The sequence below is a fragment of the Dermochelys coriacea genome, chromosome 13 (assembly GCF_009764565.3).
Source record: "Dermochelys coriacea isolate rDerCor1 chromosome 13, rDerCor1.pri.v4, whole genome shotgun sequence".
NCBI classification, from domain to species: domain Eukaryota; kingdom Metazoa; phylum Chordata; order Testudines; family Dermochelyidae; genus Dermochelys; species Dermochelys coriacea.
In genome coordinates, this window is record NC_050080.1 from 27,845,567 (window position 1) to 27,867,407 (window position 21,841).

Below are 21,841 nucleotides of genomic sequence, written 5' to 3' on the forward strand. Positions count from 1 at the left end.
ACCTCCTCTGATGCTTCCCTTCCAAGCGCGGGATCTTGTTCTCCAGGCGCCGGGTTCAAGGGCGAGCAAGGTTGCTGTAGCCACGGCCGCACCCACTTAGCAGGTATCCACCGAGGACCTTCATCAAGGGAGACACAAGCATAACCCCGTCCCCAGGTTAGCAATTGTGCTGGCCCCTTCCATTGTTGAGATGCATAATCAAACCATTTCACCTTAGGTTTCTTCTGCTCATGTTCTATCCTAATACTTCCTAGATGTCTTTGCATTGGAACATGATTATTATCCGCACTACTAGGTTGTAACCAATTAAGGACATATACCGCCTTAGCTAAACGCCCAGCTGGTGTCTGAACTACTGCATCCTGTCCAGTTCGTGCCTGCTTATCCAACATTCCTTTCAAAGTACCATGAGATCGTTCAATAATGGCCTGGTCTGTCGAATTGCCTGGCACTCCTGTTTTGTGTATTATCCCCCATATTTGCAAAAAGGTTGCGGTGCGCCTGCTCCATTATCTGTTTTTATCGATCGGGGCACCCCTAATGCAGCAAAACATGCCTGCCAATGTTTTATCACTTCCTTACTGCCCGTGGACACGTGGGGTGTAGCCCAGATAACTCCAGAGAAGGTGTCTACTGACACATGGATGTATTTCTGCTTTCCGAATTGGTTATATTGGGTGACATCTGACTGCCATAATGTTAAAGCCTCTAGACCTCGGGGATTAATCCCGGCAGGAAAGGTGGGTGTCAACCTATTACATTCTGAGCAAGAGGCTACAATACTTCGGGTCTGGGATATAGGTAGAGAGAATTGTCGTGTTAGGGCTTTCGCAGATTGATGGAAAAATCCATGAGACAGGCGAGCTTGCTCAAACCGATTGGGTACTACCACGGATCCCACCAGTGCATCCGCCTGATCGTTGCCCGTGCTTAAGTATCCAGGCAGGCCAGTATGGCTCCTTATATGGCCTACAAAGTATGGATACTTTCTTTCATTGAGTCGATGCCAAAGGCGCAAGAGTATCTGTTGCAATGCTGGATTATGAACCTTTCCCAGCATAGCTCTCTCCAACCTGTTTACTAACCCCACGGCATATTTAGAATCGCTCATTACGTTGAGCGATTCTTGGTTCCAGTGATCGAATGCCAAAAGTATAGCTAGGAGTTCTAATATCTGTACCGACCCCTCACTAATAACCTTCTTATGGGCCCAAGTATGTCCATCCCACCAGACTACCCCTGCTCTCCCTGTTCGCCCCGCCGCATCGGTAAATACTGTTATTCCTGTCACTGGATTCTCCTGTCTCATAAGAATCATAGAATCATAGAATATCAGGGTTGGAAGGGACCCCAGAAGGTCATCTAGTCCAACCCCCTGCTCAAAGCAGGACCAAGTCCCAGTTAAATCATCCTAGCCAGGGCTTTGTCAAGCCTGACCTTAAAAACCTCTAAGGAAGGAGATTCTACCACCTCCCTAGGTAACGCATTCCAGTGTTTCACCACCCTCTTAGTGAAAAAGTTTTTCCTAATATCCAATCTAAACCTCCCCCATTGCAACTTGAGACCATTACTCCTCGTTCTGTCATCTGCTACCATTGAGAACAGTCTAGAGCCATCCTCTTTGAAACCCCCTTTCAGGTAGTTGAAAGCAGCTATCAAATCCCCCTCATTCTTCTCTTCTGCAGACTAAACAATCCCAGCTCCCTCAGCCTCTCCTCATAAGTCATGTGCTCTAGACCCCTAATCATTTTTGTTGCCCTTCGCTGTACTCTTTCCAATTTATCCACATCCTTCTTGTAGTGTGGGGCCCAAAACTGGACACAGTACTCCAGATGAGGCCTCACCAGTGTCGAATAGAGGGGAACGATCACGTCCCTCGATCTGCTCGCTATGCCCCTACTTATACATCCCAAAATGCCATTGGCCTTCTTGGCAACAAGGGCACACTGCTGACTCATATCCAGCTTCTCGTCCACTGTCACCCCTAGGTCCTTTTCCGCAGAACTGCTGCCGAGCCATTCGGTCCCTAGTCTGTAGCGGTGCATTGGATTCTTCCATCCTAAGTGCAGGACCCTGCACTTATCCTTATTGAACCTCATTAGATTTCTTTTGGCCCAATCTTCCAATTTGTCTAGGTCCTTCTGTATCCTATCCCTCCCCTCCAGCGTATCTACCACTCCTCCCAGTTTAGTATCATCCGCAAATTTGCTGAGAGTGCAATCCACACCATCCTCCAGATCATTTATGAAGATATTGAACAAAACGGGCCCCAGGACCGACCCCTGGGGCACTCCACTTGACACCGGCTGCCAACTAGACATGGAGCCATTGATCACTACCCGTTGAGCCCGACAATCTAGCCAGCTTTCTACCCACCTTATAGTGCATTCATCCAGCCCATACTTCCTTAACTTGCTGACAAGAATGCTGTGGGAGACCGTGTCAAAAGCTTTGCTAAAGTCAAGAAACAATACATCCACTGCTTTCCCTTCATCCACAGAACCAGTAATCTCATCATAAAAGGCGATTAGATTAGTCAGGCATGACCTTCCCTTGGTGAATCCATGCTGACCGTTCCTGATCACTTTCCTCTCCTCTAAGTGCTTCAGGATTGATTCTTTGAGGACCTGCTCCATGATTTTTCCAGGGACTGAGGTGAGGCTGACCGGCCTGTAGTTCCCAGGATCCTCCTTCTTCCCTTTTTTAAAGATGGGCACTACATTAGCCTTTTTCCAGTCGTCCGGGACTTCCCCCGTTCGCCACGAGTTTTCAAAGATAATGGCCAAGGGCTCTGCAATCACAGCCGCCAATTCCCTCAGCACTCTCGGATGCAATTCGTCCGGCCCCATGGACTTGTGCACGTCCAGCTTTTCTAAATAGTCCCTAACCACCTCTATCTCTACAGAGGGCTGGCCATCTCTTCCCCATTTTGTGATGCCCAGCACAGCAGTCTGGGAGCTGACCTTGTTAGTGAAAACAGAGGCAAAAAAAGCATTGAGTACATTAGCTTTTTCCACATCCTCTGTCACTAGCTTGCCTCCCTCATTCAGTAAGGGGCCCACACTTTCCTTGGCTTTCTTCTTGTTGCCAACATACCTGAAGAAACCCTTCTTGTTACTCTTGACATCTCTTGCTAGCTGCAGCTCCAGGTGCGATTTGGCCCTCCTGATATCTTTCCTACATGCCCGAGCAATATTTTTATACTCTTCCCTGGTCATATGTCCAACCTTCCACTTCTTGTAAGCTTCTTTTTTATGTTTAAGATCCGCTAGGATTTCACCATTAAGCCAAGCTGGTCGCCTGCCATATTTACTATTCTTTCGACTCATCGGGATGGTTTGTCCCTGTAACCTCAACAGGGATTCCTTGAAATACAGCCAGCTCTCCTGGACTCCCTTCCCTTTCATGTTAGTCCCCCAGGGGATCCTGGCCATCTGTTCCCTGAGGGAGTCAAAGTCTGCTTTCCTGAAGTCCAGGGTCCGTATCCTGCTGCTTACCTTTCTTCCCTGCGTCAGGATCCTGAACTCAACCAACTCATGGTCACTGCCTCCCAGATTCCCATCCACTTTTGCTTCCCCCACTAATTCTACCCGGTTTGTGAGCAGCAGGTCAAGAAAAGCACTCCCCCTAGTTGGCTCCCCTAGCACTTGCACCAGGAAATTGTCCCCTACGCTTTCCAAAAACTTCCTGGATTGTCTATGCACCGCTGTATTGCTCTCCCAGCAGATATCAGGAAAATTAAAGTCACCCATGAGAATCAGGGCATGCGATCTAGTAGCTTCCGTGAGTTGCCGGAAGAAAGCCTCATCCACCTCATCCCCCTGGTCCGGTGGTCTATAGCAGACTCCCACCATGACATCACTCTTGTTGCACACACTTCTAAACTTAATCCAGAGACACTCAGGTTTTTCCACAGTTTCGTACCGGAGCTCTGAGCAGTCATACTGCTCCCTTACATACAGTGCTACTCCCCCACCTTTTCTGCCCTGCCTGTCCTTCCTGAACAGTTTATAACCATCCATGACTGTACTCCAGTCATGTGAGTTATCCCACCAAGTCTCTGTTATTCCAATCACGTCATAATTCCTTGACATCACCAGGACCTCCAGTTCTCCCTGCTTGTTTCCAAGGCTTTGTGCATTTGTATATAAGCACTTGAGATAACCTGTTGATCGCCCCTCATTCCCAGTATGAGGCAGGAGCCCTCCCCTCACAGACATTCCTGCCTGTGCTTCCTCCCGGTATCCCGCTTTCCCACTTACCTCAGGGCTTTGGTCTCCTTCCCCCGGTGAACCTAGTTTAAAGCCCTCCTCACTAGGTTAGCCAGCCTGCTGGCAAAGATGTTCTTCCCTCTCTTCGTAAGATGGAGCCCGTCTCTGCCCAGCACTCCTCCTTCATGGAACACCATCCCATGGTCAAAGAATCCAAAGCCTTCTCTCCGACACCACCTGCGTAGCCATTCGTTGACCTCCACGATTCGACGGTCCCTACCCAGGCCTTTTCCTTCCACGGGGAGGATGGACGAGAACACCACTTGCGCCTCCAACTCCTTTATCCTTCTTCCCAGAGCCACGTAGTCTGCAGTGATCCGCTCAAGGTCATTCTTGGCAGTATCATTGGTGCCCACGTGGAGAAGCAGGAAGGGGTAGCGATCCGAGGTGTTTTTCCAACTGCAACGAGGAAGAAAACAGGCAGTGGGGAGGGTAATGACAACTCAATTGTCCCTGATAATTTGCTAGGGCAACAGCAAACACAGTGTCATACATCAACAGATGTGTAATCATCGTTTTTGAAAATGGCAACAAAATCTGATGCGGATCAATTCCTGTCATTACAGTTACTCTTTTCCGCGCTTGCACTATTAGCATGGCTATTGCTTCAATTCTGGAAGTTACCGTACGCACATTTTTACACGGTGGGAATATCCATTCCAAACCGACTAGGGGGTCTTTATCTTTATCCCTTGTATCCCACTGAAATAATAGCGCTTCCAATACTGCATCTAGGCTAAAGACCGTGACCACGAAGGGTAAGTTTTCCCGATATCTCCCGGAATAACCCTCCCCCACCTTCTGTCCTATTCGTTGTAATGCTTGCTTCTGTAGTACCGACAGTTGTCGTTTATCTCCAGGGGCTCTCCCCCCTTCTAATAAGGGAAGAAGAGGAATTATATCCTGATTTGTGATGCCACAAAGGGGGCAAAGCCATTGCAGTTCACCTAGCAGTTTCTGTGCATCATACAGTGTGCGAACATGAGGAGAGATTTTCAACTGATGGGGGCGTACGGTGCAGTCAGTGATCCGAAGTCCCAAATACAAAAAAGGGGCTTTAGTTTGAACCTTTTCTGGGGCCACAAACAGACCAGCTTCTGCTAACGTGGAGGTGATCTGTGTTATAACCATGGGTTCAAAAGTTACTGGTGCCGCAAATAAAAGATCATCCATGTAATGATATATTTTCCATTGGGGATATTTCACTCGGATTGGGCGTATTGCCCATGCAACGAAGAGCTGGCAGATGGTAGGGGAATTTTTCATTCCTTGGGACAAAACCTTCCACTGATACCGTACGGAAGGTGCTTCACGAATTACCATCGGAATAGAGAAAGCAAAGCGCTCTCTGTCTCTCGGGTGTAATGGAATAGTAAAATAACAATCCTTCAGGTCAATGATTAGTAATGGCCACCCCGATGGGAGCATGGATGGGGCAGGTAAACCGGGCTGTAAAGCACCCATGTCGACCATAATAACATTAATGGCACGCAGATCTTGGAGCAAACGCCATTTTCCTGATTTCTTTAGGATAGTGAATACAGGTGTATTCCATGGACTAACTGAGGGTTCTAGATGGTCAAGACGTACTTGCTCCTCTACTAGTTTTGTTAATGTGGCAAGTTTTTCTGTTGGCAGCGGCCATTGAGCAACCCAAATCGGCTCATCGGATTTCCATTCCAATGCCAGGGTTGGCCGCTCCTCAGTGGCCGCTACTAGAAAGGGGGGGAGCTGATCACCACCCCCCATTGACTCAAGCAACCCCTCCCCAACAGCCAAATAGTTGTATCGACAAGGTAAGGGCGGACTGACCCCTTCAATGCATTATCGGCAGCATCAATAATGTCAATAAAAAATTCACTTAGCATGGGCTCACGCTGTCCGCCAATGCCCTGAAGAGGTATGGTTACCGGTCGAAGTGGCCATGTCACCAGCCAACCTTGCAGGGGCAACACCGTCACATCTGCCCCAGTATCGATAAGGACCTGATGCTCGAAAGAATCACCATCTGGGCCCTTAAATTGAACTAATCTAGTGGGATGATCTTGTCCCACTGACAAAACAAATGCCGTTGTTAGTGGTGTGGGGTCTACCTGACTGGACGACCTGAAGCCCCCAGTTCCTCTTATCTGGGGTGACTTCACAGGAACATTCGCACGAAAGGGTATTAATTGTGCAATTTTGGTTCCGGCCATTATTGTAATAGGCGGGCATATAGCTCGTACCATAATCCCTATGTTCCCTCTATAATCAGCATCAATTAGCCCTGGAAGCACAAAAAGCCCCTGTAAGGAGGCGGATGATCTACCTATTAACAATGCACTTAACCCATGCACCAACGGTCCAGATGCCACTGATGGAACGAGCGTCACCCTATCATTCTCTAAGGAGACGTCAACGGCGGTGGCCAAATCAACTCCGGCACTGCCGGCGGTTGCCCCGTGGAGGCCATCCAAGCAGCCGGAGTATTGTTTGTCCTCACGCCCTGCCGGTTGGCACTCCACGAGGCGTTTCCCAACCCCGACAAGGGGATCCCATCTTTTTTAAACTGGGAGTGACACTCAGTAGCTTTATGACCGAATTTTTCGCATCGATTACATGTCCCGGGAAATGGGGAGGGAAGTGCATTGTTTTGTGGCTGACCTCTTTTCTTGGGGCAATCCTGTTTTAAATGACCCATCTTTCCACACTGATAACACGCCCCCTCCCTTCCTCTACGCCAATTTGACTTGGAGGTATTCAAGGCTACCGCCAAGGCGCGTGCATGAATCTTTGCCTTATCCTCCTCCTCCACCAAGGGAGCATGAGTGCAGGCTTCAATCATGTCGACTAGAGAGGCCGATTTTGGTAAAGTCACCAAAATCTTCTTACACGTGGGGTTAGCATTTTGAAGGGCTAAATCTACCCCCAATTCAGATCTGGCGTCTGGTGTTAAATTAGGGGCCCTATCCAATGCCGTCCTTAGGCGGTCCAAAAAGAGGGCAAAAGATTCGCCCACTCCCTGCGTGACTTTTAAATAGGGAGGTGACGGGGCGCCCAAATCAGGGAGCTCTTTGAATGCCTCCAATGCTAGAAGCTGAGACTGTTGTAATATTTGGGGTATCAATCGCGCCTGTAGCTGAGGCTCTTCAAATCGCCCCTGTCCCAACAACATGTCTATATTTGCTACATGGAGAGGGTCGTCCTGGGGTCTATCTAAATTAAGCACTGCCGCGTGTTCAGCCTTTTTTCTCCATGAATCCTTCCATAATAATCTCTGTGTAGGTGTTAACAACATATCTGCAAATTTCTGGGCGTCAAAGGGGCACATCGCTTGCCCCGAGAATATCTGTTCTAATAACGCTTGTACATATGGATTTTTCAAGCCGTACGCCACAATAGCTTTCTGAGCCTCCCTCATCAATTTCCAGTCTAACAGCACCCAAGATTTAACCACCTCCCTTGATACTGATACCGGGAAAGTAGCCGGCATGGCATCCAAAAATTCCCCTTCAATTATAGCATCCTTTATCAATCCATGCCAGCGCTTAATTGGGTCAGGAGATCCCACTCCTCCCCCCTCCTCCCTCCAAATCACCCCCGTCCCCCGTTCTTCTTGCCCTCATCCAATTGAAGAACTCGTAGGTGGCGGAGGTTTCACTTTTGGTCGAACCGGTTGCGTAGCGGGGGCATAAATTTTGCGATATTCTTCCTCTGCTGTCGGTCGCAACTCTCCCTCGGGAGTGAGGTGCTCCGTACAACCATAATACCCACACAACCTACAAATATGGGGCAAATGTGAGGGGTCAGGTATGCCGTGCTCTTGAAGCTGTTGTAGCAGATGCGATCGTGACGATCCTTGCGGTCTGTTTTCCTTTCTATCCATCTCATCCATCATCTGTTGAGCTGCAATACCTTCCTTATATAACCACCGAATTATCTGGTCCTGCGTCAAGTTATCAAACTCTCCAGTTTTAGGCAAGTCAGTAATCCGAACGTGTCGGGAAGGGGCTGGTGGCACAACCGCGGGCGGCAATCCTGACCCCCCTTGTAACGGGTTCTTTGGATTGCCCAATGACGATTCCCCCGACACCGGCTGATCCACGGCCATCGGTTCGCCCCGATCTGAGTCGTCATCCTCCAAGGGCAACGGTACCTCACTGGGGTCCAACGGCGCCAAAGGAATCATAGGCGTTGTTTTACCAAAAAAGTCTTTCTCTCCTACCGTAAAGGCCCCTTTCGCTGATGATTCTAATGCCTCGCGTAATGCAATATGCGCCCCTGCCTGAGCCGCTGCGGTGGTAATGGCTTGATGAACAGTCTGCCAGATAGGGCTCAAGGCAGTAGCTTCTTTATTTCCGACCCCCACAGAGTCCCACAGGTCTTCCCCCAATGTTTTCCACACCGAAGAGTCAAACACATTCTTTGCATTAACCAGGAAACCCCGTCGCTTTCCCCACTGAAGCAATTTTTGCAGAGCTTCTGGAGAAAATTTTTCTCCCTGGTTATTAAGCAGATTGCTTAAGACCTTAAACACGGCCTGCTTATCTGCCAATGCTGCCGCTCCCATTATGAGAGATATTCCCCACCGCTCACCTTTCAGTGGGAGCTCCCCCCGCCTCAGTTGGGCGTCCCGGTTCCTCACCCGAATGGAGGACACCGGCAGCGGCGGTCCCTGCTATTTCTTCCTCTGTCCGTGGTACCAAATTCACAGAATTCTATCACGTCGGGGTCACCATTTGTTGCTGCTAGCAGGCTGGCTTACAGGACAACTGAAACAGTTGCTGGTAAAAAGCACTTTATTTCCCTTCCCACAGCCATATATATACAGCACTTGTTTATTCCTTTTCTGTTGTTTATCACCCAATGTTCTCATCATTCTTATCTTTGGGTTCCATTATCTTGTGGTGGTAAAGACTCTCAGGTGCTGCTTATATCATTAGTCCTCAGTTCAGCCAAAGTTTTCTGGCCTTGTCCTTCAACTTGTTACCCGCAGCCCCACCTCTTGTTCTGTTCTTTTCCATTACTTGGTACACATTTCTAAAACATCTGATACTCAGCATTTCCCACAGAATTCCACCAGGATTTCAACAATTTCCATCCCATCATCAACCTCAGCCTGGACCAGTCCACACAAGAGATCCACTTCCTGGACACTATGGTGCTAATAAGCGATGGTCACATAAACACCACCCTATATTGGAAACCTACTGACCGCTATTCCTACCTACATGCCTCTAGCTTTCATCCAGATCATACCACACGATCCATTGTCTACAGCCAAGCTCTACGATATAACCGCATTTGCTCCAAACCCTCAGACAGAGACAAACACCTACAAGATCTCTATCATGCATTCCTACAACTACAGTACCCTCCTGCGGAAGTGAAGAAACAGATTGACAGAGCCAGAAGAGTACCCAGAAGTCACCTACTACAGGACAGGCCCAACAAAGAAAATAACAGAACACCACTGGCCATCACCTTTAGCCCCCAGCTAAAACCTCTCCAACGCATCATCAAGGATCTATAACCTATCCTGAAGGATGACCCATCACTCTCACAGATCTTGGGAGACAGGCCTTGCTTACAGACAGCCCCCCAATCTGAAGCCAATACTCACTAGCAACCATACAGCACACAACAGAACCACTAACCCAGGAACCTATCCCTGCAACAAAGCCCGTTGCCAACTCTGTCCACATATCTATTCAGGGGACACCATCATAGGGCCTAATCACATCAGCCACACTATCAGAAGCTCATTCATCTGCACATCTACCAATGTGATATATGCCATCATGTGCCAGCAATGCCCCTCTGCCATGTACATTGGTCAAATTGGACAGTCTGTACGTAAAAGAATATATGGACACAAATCAGACGTCAAGAATTATAACATTCAAAAACCAGTTGGAGAACACTTCAATCTCTCCGGTCACTCGATTACAGACCTAAGAGTGGCTATCCTTCAACAAAAAAGCTTCAAAACCAGACTCCAACGAGAGACTGCTGAATTGGAATTAATTTGCAAACTGGATACAATTAACTTAGGCTTGAATAGAGACTGGGAATGGATGAGTTATTACACAAAGTAAAACTATTTCCCCATGTTATTTCTCCCCCCCCCACCTCACCCCCCACTGTTCCTCAAATATTCTTGTTAACTGCTGGAAATAGCCTACCTTGCTTGTCACCATGAAAGGTTTTCCTCCCCCCCCCCTGCTGCTGGTGATGGCTTATCTTAAGTGATCACTCTCCTTACAGTGTGTATGATAAACCCATTGTTTCATATTCTCTGTGTGTGTATATCAATCTCCCCTCTGTTTTTTCCACCAAATGCATCCGATGAAGTGAGCTGTAGCTCACGAAAGCTTATGTTCTAATAAATTTGTTAATCTCTAAGGTGCCACAAGTACTCCTTTTCTTTTTGCAAATACAGAGTAACACGGCTGCTACTCTGAATCCTAATCTTTGAGGGCTAAACTGTCACTGGCTAATCTTCCCACGCTGGCACTCCATTCCAGCAGGAGAAGAAAGCACAGAGTGGGAGTTGCTGCTGGTCAAAGCAACAGGAGCTGAAGAGCGGATTTCTGATCTCCCCTTCACCCAGTTCCATGGGGCACATGCTATGCAGAGCGGCTGCTCCCTGCATACCCCTCACAGCCCTGAACGCTCGCAGTTGGAACATGGGGACTTGGAGGCTGTTCGCCTATAATCCCTCCCACCTCCATTGCAGTGCATAATGTAGAAGGTGGTACTTGACCCTGGGTTAGACCCAAGTTTGATTCATAGCTGAGCCCATCATATGCACAGTACAGAATCCAGCTTTCCTAAAATACCTCTAGGCTCAAGCAGTGCCATTGGGATGGGAATGAAGGAAGATGTTCTCATTCAGAGCTTAGAGGCCTAAACAAATAAACACACAATGTGGGAAAATAGCACATGGCTTAAAACAGAGACAGGGGCTCTTAAAAATATTATTCTAGCTTCTTGTTTAATTCCACAGAGATTCCTGGAGGGGCGGGGGGAAGGTGCGGGGGATGACACAGGTGCCACAGTCTGTTGGCCTCCTCATACCTTCCCACAGTAGGTTGTGGAGGGTTTGGGGTGATTTGTTCATCTGCGGAGCGAGTGTCTGTGTGTGTGTGGGGGGGGGTGTTCAATGATTTTGTCAAATCCATTCCTGTGAAACTCCACTTAAGGGAGTTAAATCTGAATTTCACCCATGGAGACTTTCACCCCACATATCTGAATCCAGACCAGGTCAGTAGTGAGCAAGATATGCTTATGTAAGTGGGGGAATAGTCCCGCTATTGTGGGGAACTTTCCTGGCTTCTGCACTACCCCGGTGAAGTGGGCTAGCGAAAGGATCTGAGTCCTCGCTCCCACTTCCTTTACCCAGTGGCCTCCCTGCCCTTGAGGACTCCCCTTCCACTCTCCTGTCTGGCAGAGTCCTCGTAACCCCAACAAGGCTGGGCCCAGGATTCCTGGGGGGCTCGACCCCCAATCCTGCTGTGGTCACCTAGGACAGGGGCTAGAGTGTTCCCACTCCGGGGTACTCTCTCTGCACTTCTCTGACCTACTGACCATTACATACAAGTTAAAGCAAATGCAAGTTATTTAATCAACAATTAATTTTAAAAAGAATAAGGAAAATGGGAAGGGTTAAAGGAAACACATCAACCCGCTCTGTGGCAGGGAACATCACAAACAGGGTCTCTGGAACGTCAGGGCAGTTCACAGTCTGTTCCTTGTAAGTCCCGGGCCTTCTTCTCAGGCCTTGGCCGTGCTGTAGGGATGTTGTGGGTTGGACACTTGCTCTGTTGGTGGCCAGACGCTCTCAGGCTCTAAGTGGTAAGACCCTTCTTCCCAGTGTCGCCCCTGCCCTGTCGGGGTTACGATCCAAGCCTGGCCTGCAGAGCCTCTTGGCTGAGGTGTCTCCCTGTGCTGGGCCTGCTGCCCAGGGCCCCCTCGCTCTTCCCAGCTGCTCACCGCACCCAGCTCTGGACTGCTCCAGCCCCAGCTCCACCACTCGGTCTCAGCACGGCTGCTGCTGCTGCTCTACCTCCAGCTCCCTGGCTCTGGTTGCCTCAGCTGTGCTCCCAGGACAGGTCTGCTCTGCAGGCTGCTTCTGTGACTCTGCTCCCAGCACTGATCTGCTTCATGGGCTGCTTTCTGGCCCCTCTGGCTCTGGTTGCTGCAGCTCTGCTCCCAGGGCAAGTCTGCTCTCTCTGGGCTGTGCCTCTGGCTTTGGAGTTGCAGCTCTGCTCTCAGGACAGGGTCTGCTCTCTCTGGATCTGGCACAGCTCTGCTCCCCAGCTCAGCTTGGTCCCCGGCTTTCTCCTTAGCTCGGCCCCACTCTGTCTGACCCAGGCAATTCCAGCTCACAGGGAGGACAGGACCTCCCTGGCCTTCTGATTAGCCTGCCAGCCCTGTCATTCAGGCTGACCTGGAGCATTGGCCTCTCCCCATTGTTCCTGGGGACTGTCAGTCCCAGGGTCCTGATTCCCCATCGACCCTTCCCCCTTTTTAGTACTGGGAGCTAGCAGCTAAAACACCCCCACTGAATGTTAGTAAGGGAGCAACAGTCCCCTTACACTTAGATAGATGTTTAGTGACCTTATGGAAAATGGCTTAATGGACAGCTGGAACTATCTGGCAATCTTAAAAGAATGACTGATGTTATCATTGGCATTGAGAATGAACTCACCTCTCAAGTTTATGGGCAGTCATTCCAGCACAAGGGTTTATCATTGTTGGAGATGCTTTCATTGCCATTGTCTCTACAGTCCCAGTTCCAGGGGCTACTTAGGCACCCAAAAACTCTAGGGTTTTTTTTTTTTCAGATAATTTAGAAATTAGCTGACTGGAGCACTGTATCCAATTCCTATATACAAAAAGGGAATTAAATAAATATGAGACCCACTCAGCTCTAATACTAACATGATCTCACATCTTGTGTCAGTATGCTCTAATAAATTTGTTAGTCTCTAAGGTGCCACAAGTACTCCTTTTCTTTTTGCGAATACAGACTAACACGGCTGCTACTCTGAAACTTAAGGGACACTGGTTTGGTTTAAAATTTTAATATATAGTCTTACTTACTAACTCTTGAATACAACAACTGAAACAATTGTAGACAAATCTAGATTACTTTCTATCACTTTTTTTGCAGGTTACCAAACTTGGATTAGATCACTTAATTTTGGAAAGTTCCTACTAGGCCAAGGCCCCATGAGTTTATACTGTACCTGCCTGGGGCTCTAGAGTTGTTACCCTACTACAGATAATAGCCTAGAAACTTACCTTAAACAGGCGTGAAACTGGCACTTTCAAGTCACTTTTACAGTATTGCCAATCCCAAATATTCAAAAATCATGAATCAGGCTCACTAAAAATCATAAGATTTACTTTAAAATCATGAGATTATGTAAAAATAATAGATTTGGTGTTCTTTTTATTTGCCTTCTGCTTTCTGAGCCTTTAGGGTGCACTGGGGTCACATTTTGAAGCTTTCTCCACAGCCCCGAGGACTCGAAACTTCATTTTTCTTTAAGAATGAAGGCTGAAATCACCACATACCCACTTGACTCCAGGAGCTGGGGCTTTAAGGAAAATAATAATTATCATGAGATTCATGACAAAATCATGAGAGTTGGCAACATTGCTTTTACTTCTATTTAAAGGCTAGTTACTTTCCAGAAGGTTCCTAAACACAACACTACAGTGCTTGCGTTGCAGTTCTCACATGAGAATATTTAAAACCAAACACCAAGAACATTCCACATTTTAAAGTTGAGAAAAAAATTGAGACTTCTGAGGTATATCAGGGCCACTGCAGGCAGGAAAGGAAAATAAACAAGCACAGGAGCTCTGGGCAGTTCTGCTTCTTGAAAGAAAGTTGGAGGGTCTTCTTGTTGTTAATTCAGTAAAACTTTTATTGCCATCTATGCCTCCACTCATAGTTATTAACATGGGCTTAATAACTATAAACTTCATACTTAAATATCGGAACCATCTTATCCATAGCTACACATTTCATACATATTGGCTCAGGGACTACATTTTCTGACATATTCTGAACAGTGCTAAGCACACAGATGGCGCTCAGTGAAAAATACAAATTATGACAATAATCATCGACTTTATGGACTCTGTGGATGCAGTTTCTGCTCTTTGTTCTGGAATTGGCCTGGATACAGCTGAAACCCTAAGAATTTGAAGTATAAACACATTTGATACTTCTATGACACTTTCTCATTCCTTCCTTTTCTCAAACTCAGAGCAAAAATGACAAAACAAAATGGTTTTCAGTTAAAATGTAAAATTGCACAGCAGCCATCGCTCTACAACCCAGCATGGGGCAGAACCTGCTAGCCTTTGGAGGTTAAGTGATCTTCTTTCTCTCTGAATCATAGAATATCAGGGTTGGAAGGGACCTCTGTGCTGCTTTTTATGCTGTCAACCATGACATCCATCCCAACCTCCTGGGACCATGTGCTGGACCCTCATAGAACTGGTTGCCTTGGTTTTGCTCCCATCTATCAGAGTCTTTTTTTGCAGTATGCAGCAGAGAGAAAGGCTGGCCTGCTGGATAGGGAGTTACCCCTGAAAGACCTGGGTTTTACTCTCCCCATGGACTTTCTGTTTGACCTTAGGCCAGTGCCTTAAGGACAGAGTTTCAAAAGTTTTTAGACACCCAAAGATGCAGCTAGGCATCTAGTGAGATTTACTCAGCACCTAACCTTCTTGGCGCTTTTGAAAATCCCACTAGGTGCCTAAATACCTTTGAAAATCTGTCCTTTAGTCTGTGTGTGCCTCAGTGCCCCATCTGTACAGTTGGGATAACAGCATTGCTCTACCTCACCGAGGGGCTGTGAGGAGAAAAAGGTCAGACCTTAGGAGGCGCTCAGATACTACAGTGATGGGACCACGTAAGTACCACAAGTAGAGTGGGAACTTCTCTATCTATACCACTGCTATTCCTTTCCTGGGCTTGGCCCCTTCTTTTCATCTACACCCCTCAAATCTTCCCCTTTTCTGAATATAACCTTGGCTCAGAGGGCTTGGCTGTATATTTTCTGAGTCCCCTGTGTTATCTCTAAAACAACCCTTCCTACCTCACCTCGTCCCCCCCCATTCCTGTTTTACAAGCTAGGGTTGGGTTAGGGTTAGTGTTAGGGTTAGGGTCACCTCGCCCCCCCATTCCTGTTTTTCCAGATCCTTAATTTAATCACCAGCCCATTCTTATCTTAATTACCCTGCTTCTGTTTATAAACAAAATACTGACTCCCTGCCCCAGGGGCACCTCTCCTCCACAGAACTTATATCACCCTAATGCTGTGCTGTAGTTAAGTCCTCCATCGGAGAGTTCCACCTGGAGCTTGCACATCTCCTGTATGAAACTCAGGGGGCGGCTCCCCCCCACCCTCCCTAGATGGCACCCTTGCCAGAAGGCCAGGACTGGGAGTCAGTGACAGTTTTTTAAGAGCAGGAAGAAGATGGGAAGGGTGAGAGCAGAGTGATCCTCATTGGGAGAGGCTGGTGGAAGCAGCGAGGTCAGTAGGAGTGTGGAAAGAGAGTTAAGGAAACTTGCTCCCCACCCAGCAGTGCAAGCAGGGCGGTACAGTACAGTGTGCCATACCAGAAAGATATTTATAGCTGGTATGGCAAACCGGAAAGAGGAGCAGCAGAACAGCTCCTCTGGCGCAGCTGCTCCACCCTCTGCCCTTCCACGCAGGGTTCTGTACAGCACCCCCGCCAGAAGACAGGGCTGGGGGTGGGGTTGGGTGTGGTAGAGCCCTGTAGTTCAGGGCTCCTCCTGGGAACTGCAGCGGGGAAAGGAGCAGAACCCCAGCCCTGTCCCCGCCCACCCCCTGCCCTTCCATGGGAGCTGTGTCTCCTCCAGCTCCCAGCAGCAGCCCCACCAGAGGACAGGGGTGGGGGCGGTACAGCCGCGCCAGGGGAGCTGCTGGCGTAGGGCCCCCTAGCAGCCCCATGTTCTGCTCCTTTCAGGGCTGGGAAGGGAGGAGTCACATGGACGGTCACGTGAGGTGGTCACATCTCCCACCCCCACCAGTAAGAAATGGATTCCACTTGCACCATTGTCCCCACCGCCAGGTGCTACCTGCTCTTCCTCTAGCAGAATGTGTCCTGCGCTGCTAAGGGGAGAAGCACGGCTCATCTGATGCCATGTTCATTCCCCACCTAGTGGCATTTGACTTACTGATGAGCCAAGCTTTGCACAGAAAACAATGGCACAAGGGCTGCTGAGCTGCTGTCTTACACAGGAAGGGCTCTGAACCCAGAGGGAGCAGCAGCGCACTTGTGTTTAAGTTCTGAAGTTGATACTTTAATTTGATTAATTAGGTGGGCATGCTTTACACTGGAATTTTGCTTGCACAGCTATTTAAAGCCTGTTTATATGTTTGAGGAGCTTTTAGGGCTGTTAATTAACAACTGGATGGCAAGAAGAGAACACACACACACAAAGCTATCAGACAAGATGCCAGGCCAGGGAGCCCAGCTGACCAGATATCCCTGCTGTCAGATGAGGATGTCACCTACCGGCCTTTATGACAACTGTATTACATCATTAGGGAAGGTGGTTGCTGGCACTTGGGGCTCAAGCTTAAGGGGAACATGGTGTTGTTGATCCACTGAACAGCCTGATGAAGGGCAAACTGAAGTGAGAACTGGCTTCAGCCCAGAAGTAAATGTTGAGTAATTTATCAAGCTGTTTGTGTGGAGTGAGGGTGGGGGAGATTAATCAGAAAAATAAATGTTAATGAGGGATGAGCTCAAGATTCCAGACTTATTTCTGGCTCAGGAGCCAAGTTAATCCAAAATTTGGGCCGATTAAGACCCAGGAATTTGGGCCAGGCTCAGAACTAGCTTTAAATTACTTTAAAATCTATATCTCGCAGGGATGAAATCCTCTGGCACTTCCTCATATGCTACAGCCGTCTCAGGGTGCATCGTTCTGTGATATCCGAGGAAGCAAAATATATCAGTAATGTCACAGGATGATGCATTGTGAGATGGTCTTAGCGAATAAGAAAATGGTGTTGGATTTTGCAGACAGGAAAAAGAATGACTTAAAAGTAAGTTAAAACATATTTCCATGCTATTTGCCCCACGCACACTAGATAATGGGGGCGGAGAGCACGTATGTCCATGCTTCCTCAGTATTCCTTCCCCTTTGATAACCTTTCAAAGAAAACTGAACGTAATATAAAACATATTCTAATCACTGCAGCTAATTACAGGCCCTTCCACTTAATTAAATCATTGGCTAATTTGATCCTCCACTTATTAATTTAATCAAAACCTCGGGAATCAAATCATTTGTAGTGATAAAAATAACACTACTTGGACTATTTTCCACTGAATGCATCTGATGAAGTGAGCTGTAGCTCACGAAAGCTTATGCTCAAATAAATTTGTTAGTCTCTTAGGTACCACAAGTCCTCCTTTTCTTTTTGCGAATACAGACTAACACAGCTGCTACTCTGAAACCTGACTACTTGGGCTCTTTATTTTGATGACTTCTGATAGCTATAGGCCCATATTTGGATAACCTGTTCACTGGCTGCAGAAAGTTGCCATTTAATTAATAAGGGAGTGGCTGAGGTACTGAACTGTACAGAGATGGAAGGCCCAACCCTGTGGTCATGTGGAGACCCATTGAGGACACTGGGCTCAGCGTAGATATAGGGGTCCACCTGTATGGTGCTCACTGCAGGGTCACAGCCTTATTCTATAAGCTCCCCAGTGCAGGAAGCACCTGATTTCATTTGTCTATTGATTTAGTTATATTTCTGCTGCTTGGTGGGTTGACCGAGTAACCCCTCTCTGATTTGGTCCTTTAAGATAGCCACAGATTTGAGACACTTCCCTCTATACTCAGCCAGGATTGTGTGGCAGAGACCAGCGAGTGAGCAGATGCTCCCTTGGGCTGTGGTGTTAGGTTCTTTGTGTAAGTGCCAACCAGGCAGGAGCACTAATGGGGAAGCCAGTGAAGCTGATATGAAGACTAACATGGGAATGCAATGGGGACTTGTGAGGAAAAGGGACTGCTTCTCTGTATTACTGGGCCAAATTCAGAAAACCCCAACCTTTAACCTAACTTATACCCACTTATACTCAGTTAAGACTTGCCTAGATCTTTTTAAACCAACTCTATCCATGTGTAAGGGTGTCTAAGACTGGCTAACTACCCTCCCCAGAGCTGGAGAAATATGTGAGAAGGTGTAAGCTAACAAAGTCATCACCTTACCTTGACTCCCACTCTCATGCATCTCTCTCCTCAGCATGTGTGTTCAACCAATTTAGCTTCCTTTACACATGGGTAGAGTAGTTTTTAGGGGATTGTAAAATAGTTGAAGTGCAAGGAGATATCACTTCTGAATTTGGTCCCCCATGTCCAGCTGTCCTAAATCCTGGAGAAGGGGATGGAATTGTCACCTCTGCTTTTGTAAAGGGAGATGAAGAGTGACTGGAGAACTGGATGAGCTGTTTGCCACTATAAAAATTGTTAGTACATATACCTCCTAGTCTGGCTGCATTTGGACAGCCATTGGAGACCCTGTTGTAGATCAAAATTTTCCACTTATACAAATAACAAAGTTTAATCTTCCTTTTTAATCTTGATTTTGACTTTCAGTATAAATTACCTACTCTCATGTGTCACTTTAAATTGATTTGTTATGCTAAACACTTGCCAAATAAATAATGAGCTCCCAAATTAGTCTATATGCAATATGACAAGGAGTAAATTATTTCTAACAATTCCTTTTATCGGGAAAGGATTAAATTATTTCTGTGCTCTGACTCTCAGGGCTGGGCCTCTCTGAAAATGTGCTAGTAGCACTTAGCAATTCCAAGCTTCCTTGCATGCTCTTTTCGGATATTAAATGTCACCACTTTCTACATTTTATCACATTATTACAGCCTGGAAAGGATCAAATTAATGAAGGCTGGAAGAATCCAACGTGTGCATGTGGGATATTGCTTATAAAATCATCCTTCACATTTTAGAGCAGGTTCCAAGGTGATACTATAAGGCAGAAGAGCAACCCAATCTAAGGCTATGTCTATACTAGCACTTTTATCAGTCACACTTTTGTCAGTCAGGGTGTGAAAAAACAGCCCGCTGCTCAAGTTTCACTAGCAAAAGCTCCAGTGTGGACAGCATTATGTCTGTCGGAGATGCTCTCCCGCAGACAAATCTACCGCCGCTCATTGCAGGTGGTTTAATTATACCGTCGTGAGAGAGATCTCCCATCAGCATACAGTGGCTACATGTGAGACCTTACAGCAGTACCACTGTAAGGTCTCTCGTACAGACATAGCCTAAGAGAGAGGAAGTAGGTGAGGTAATATCTTTCACTGGACCAGCTTCTGTTAGTGGAAGGTACAAGCGTTTGAGATACACAGAGCATTCAGGTCCTGAAGAACAACAGAAGTTTGATCCATAAAAGATATTACCTCACCTACCATATCTCTGTCATATCCTGGGACCTACATGGCTACAGCAACCCTGCAAACAAACCGATCTGATTACAACCTTTTCAAAAATCAGAACAAAACAACTGAAACCACAAAAAACTGAACGGCATTGAAATCTACTTTAAGTGACCAATTTGTTCACTTAGTGCAAGTAATTGGGGTTTTTTTTTTCATAAAGGTGGAGCAGAACTGTACCTCATATACATCAGGGGCCATACTGGGTCAGATCAGTGGCCCATCTAGCCCAGTATCCTGTCTTCTGACAGTGGCCCATGCTAGTTGCTTCACAGGAAATGAACAAAACAGGGCAATTTTGAGTGATTCATCCACTCCCAGCTTCTGACAGTTGGAGGTTTAGGGACACCCGGAGCATGGGGTTATGTCCCTTACCATCTTGGCTAATAGCCAGTGATTGACCTATCCTTCATTAATTTAATTCTTTTTTGAAGCCAGTTATACTTTTGGCCTTCACACCATCCTCTGGCAATGAGTTCCAGAAACTGACTCTGAGTTGTGTGAAGAAATACTTTCTTTTGTTAGTTTTAAACCTGCTGTCTATTAATTTCATTGGGTGACCCCTGGTTCTTGTGTTATGTGAAGGGGTAAGTGAGAGTTTGCAGTTCTCAGACTGGGAACATAATGCCACTATAGCACTAGCAAACACAAAAGCAGAGGACATTGGTAATGAGATCGTAGAATCAGAATCGTAGGACTGGAAGGGACCTCGAGAGGTGATCTAGTTCAGTCCCTGGCACTCATGGCAGGACTAAATATTATCTACAATCCCTGACAGGTGTTTGTCTAACCTGCTCTTAAAAATCTCCAATGATAGAGATTCCACAACCTCCCCAGGCAATTTATTCCAGTGCTTAACCACCCTGACAGTTAGGAAGTTTTTCCTAATGTCCAATCTAAATGGCCTTTTCTGCAATTGAAACCCATTGCTTCTGTTCTACCCTCAGAGGTTAAGGAGAACAACTTTTCTCCCTCCTCCTTGTAACAACCTTTTATGTACCTGAAAACTGTTATCATGTCCCCTCTCAGTCTTCTCTTCACCAGATTAATAAACCCAATTTTTTCAGTCTTCCATCAGAGGTCATGTTTTCTAGACATTTAATCCATTTTGTTGCTCTTCTCTGGACTTTCTCCAATTCGTCCACATCTTTCCTGAAATTTGGCGCCCGGAACTAGACACAATACTCCAGCTGAGGCCTAATCAACATGGAGTAGAAGTCAGTAGCAAAACTCTTATTGACTTCAATCTATTTTAGGCAATTTATGACCCCCACGCCTGTAATATCTGAGGGCCTTGCAATCCTTAATGTACTTATCCTCATGATGACAGGAAAGTGTTTTTACCCCCTTTTAAAAATAGAACAGATAAGGAATGAAGTGTCTTATACAGAAAGTCTGTAGAGGAGCAGGGAACTGAACCTGTATCTTCCACATGCCGGATTAGCAGCCTAACCACCAGGTCCATGATTTCAGCCAACCACTCTTCTTCAGCATTGCTATTGATGTGGTGCTGGTAGTTGTTGGGTAAAGAGAGGCTTTCACTCTCTGTGGTTTATTTCATCAGCACAACACTTTGAAAACAAAGCACATCGAACTCCAGCAAAAAGCAATAATGCTGCGATTGGGAGGGAGGCAAATAATCACTCTAGTAACAGACCAAGCAGATGACCTGCAGCTTTCTATGTAGATCTCTTTGCTATACATTAAGATATGAATAGGATTGTCTGAGGCAGATAATATTCTGAATAAAGTGGGATGTGTCTGCTAATCCTTGAAGATGCGTATTATTATTTATTGAGCTGTAAGGCTGTTAAATGAATTCCATTGAAGAGAATGCCAGGCCCCATTACTGTAATTTGTTAGCGTAAAACAAGGGTTTCTTCATGTTATTGTAATGTCACCTTGCAGAAGTTCTGTCTACATGCTCCTGGTTTTTCCTGTAATTTGCTGCTTTTGTGGCTAATTCAGCGCAGCTGTTTAGTTAAGTGTTGTCTTTACAACACTCCTCATTATTGCTGCTGGCTTCTTTGAAGTCTTAAATGCAAGTTAATGTCTGTATCGTG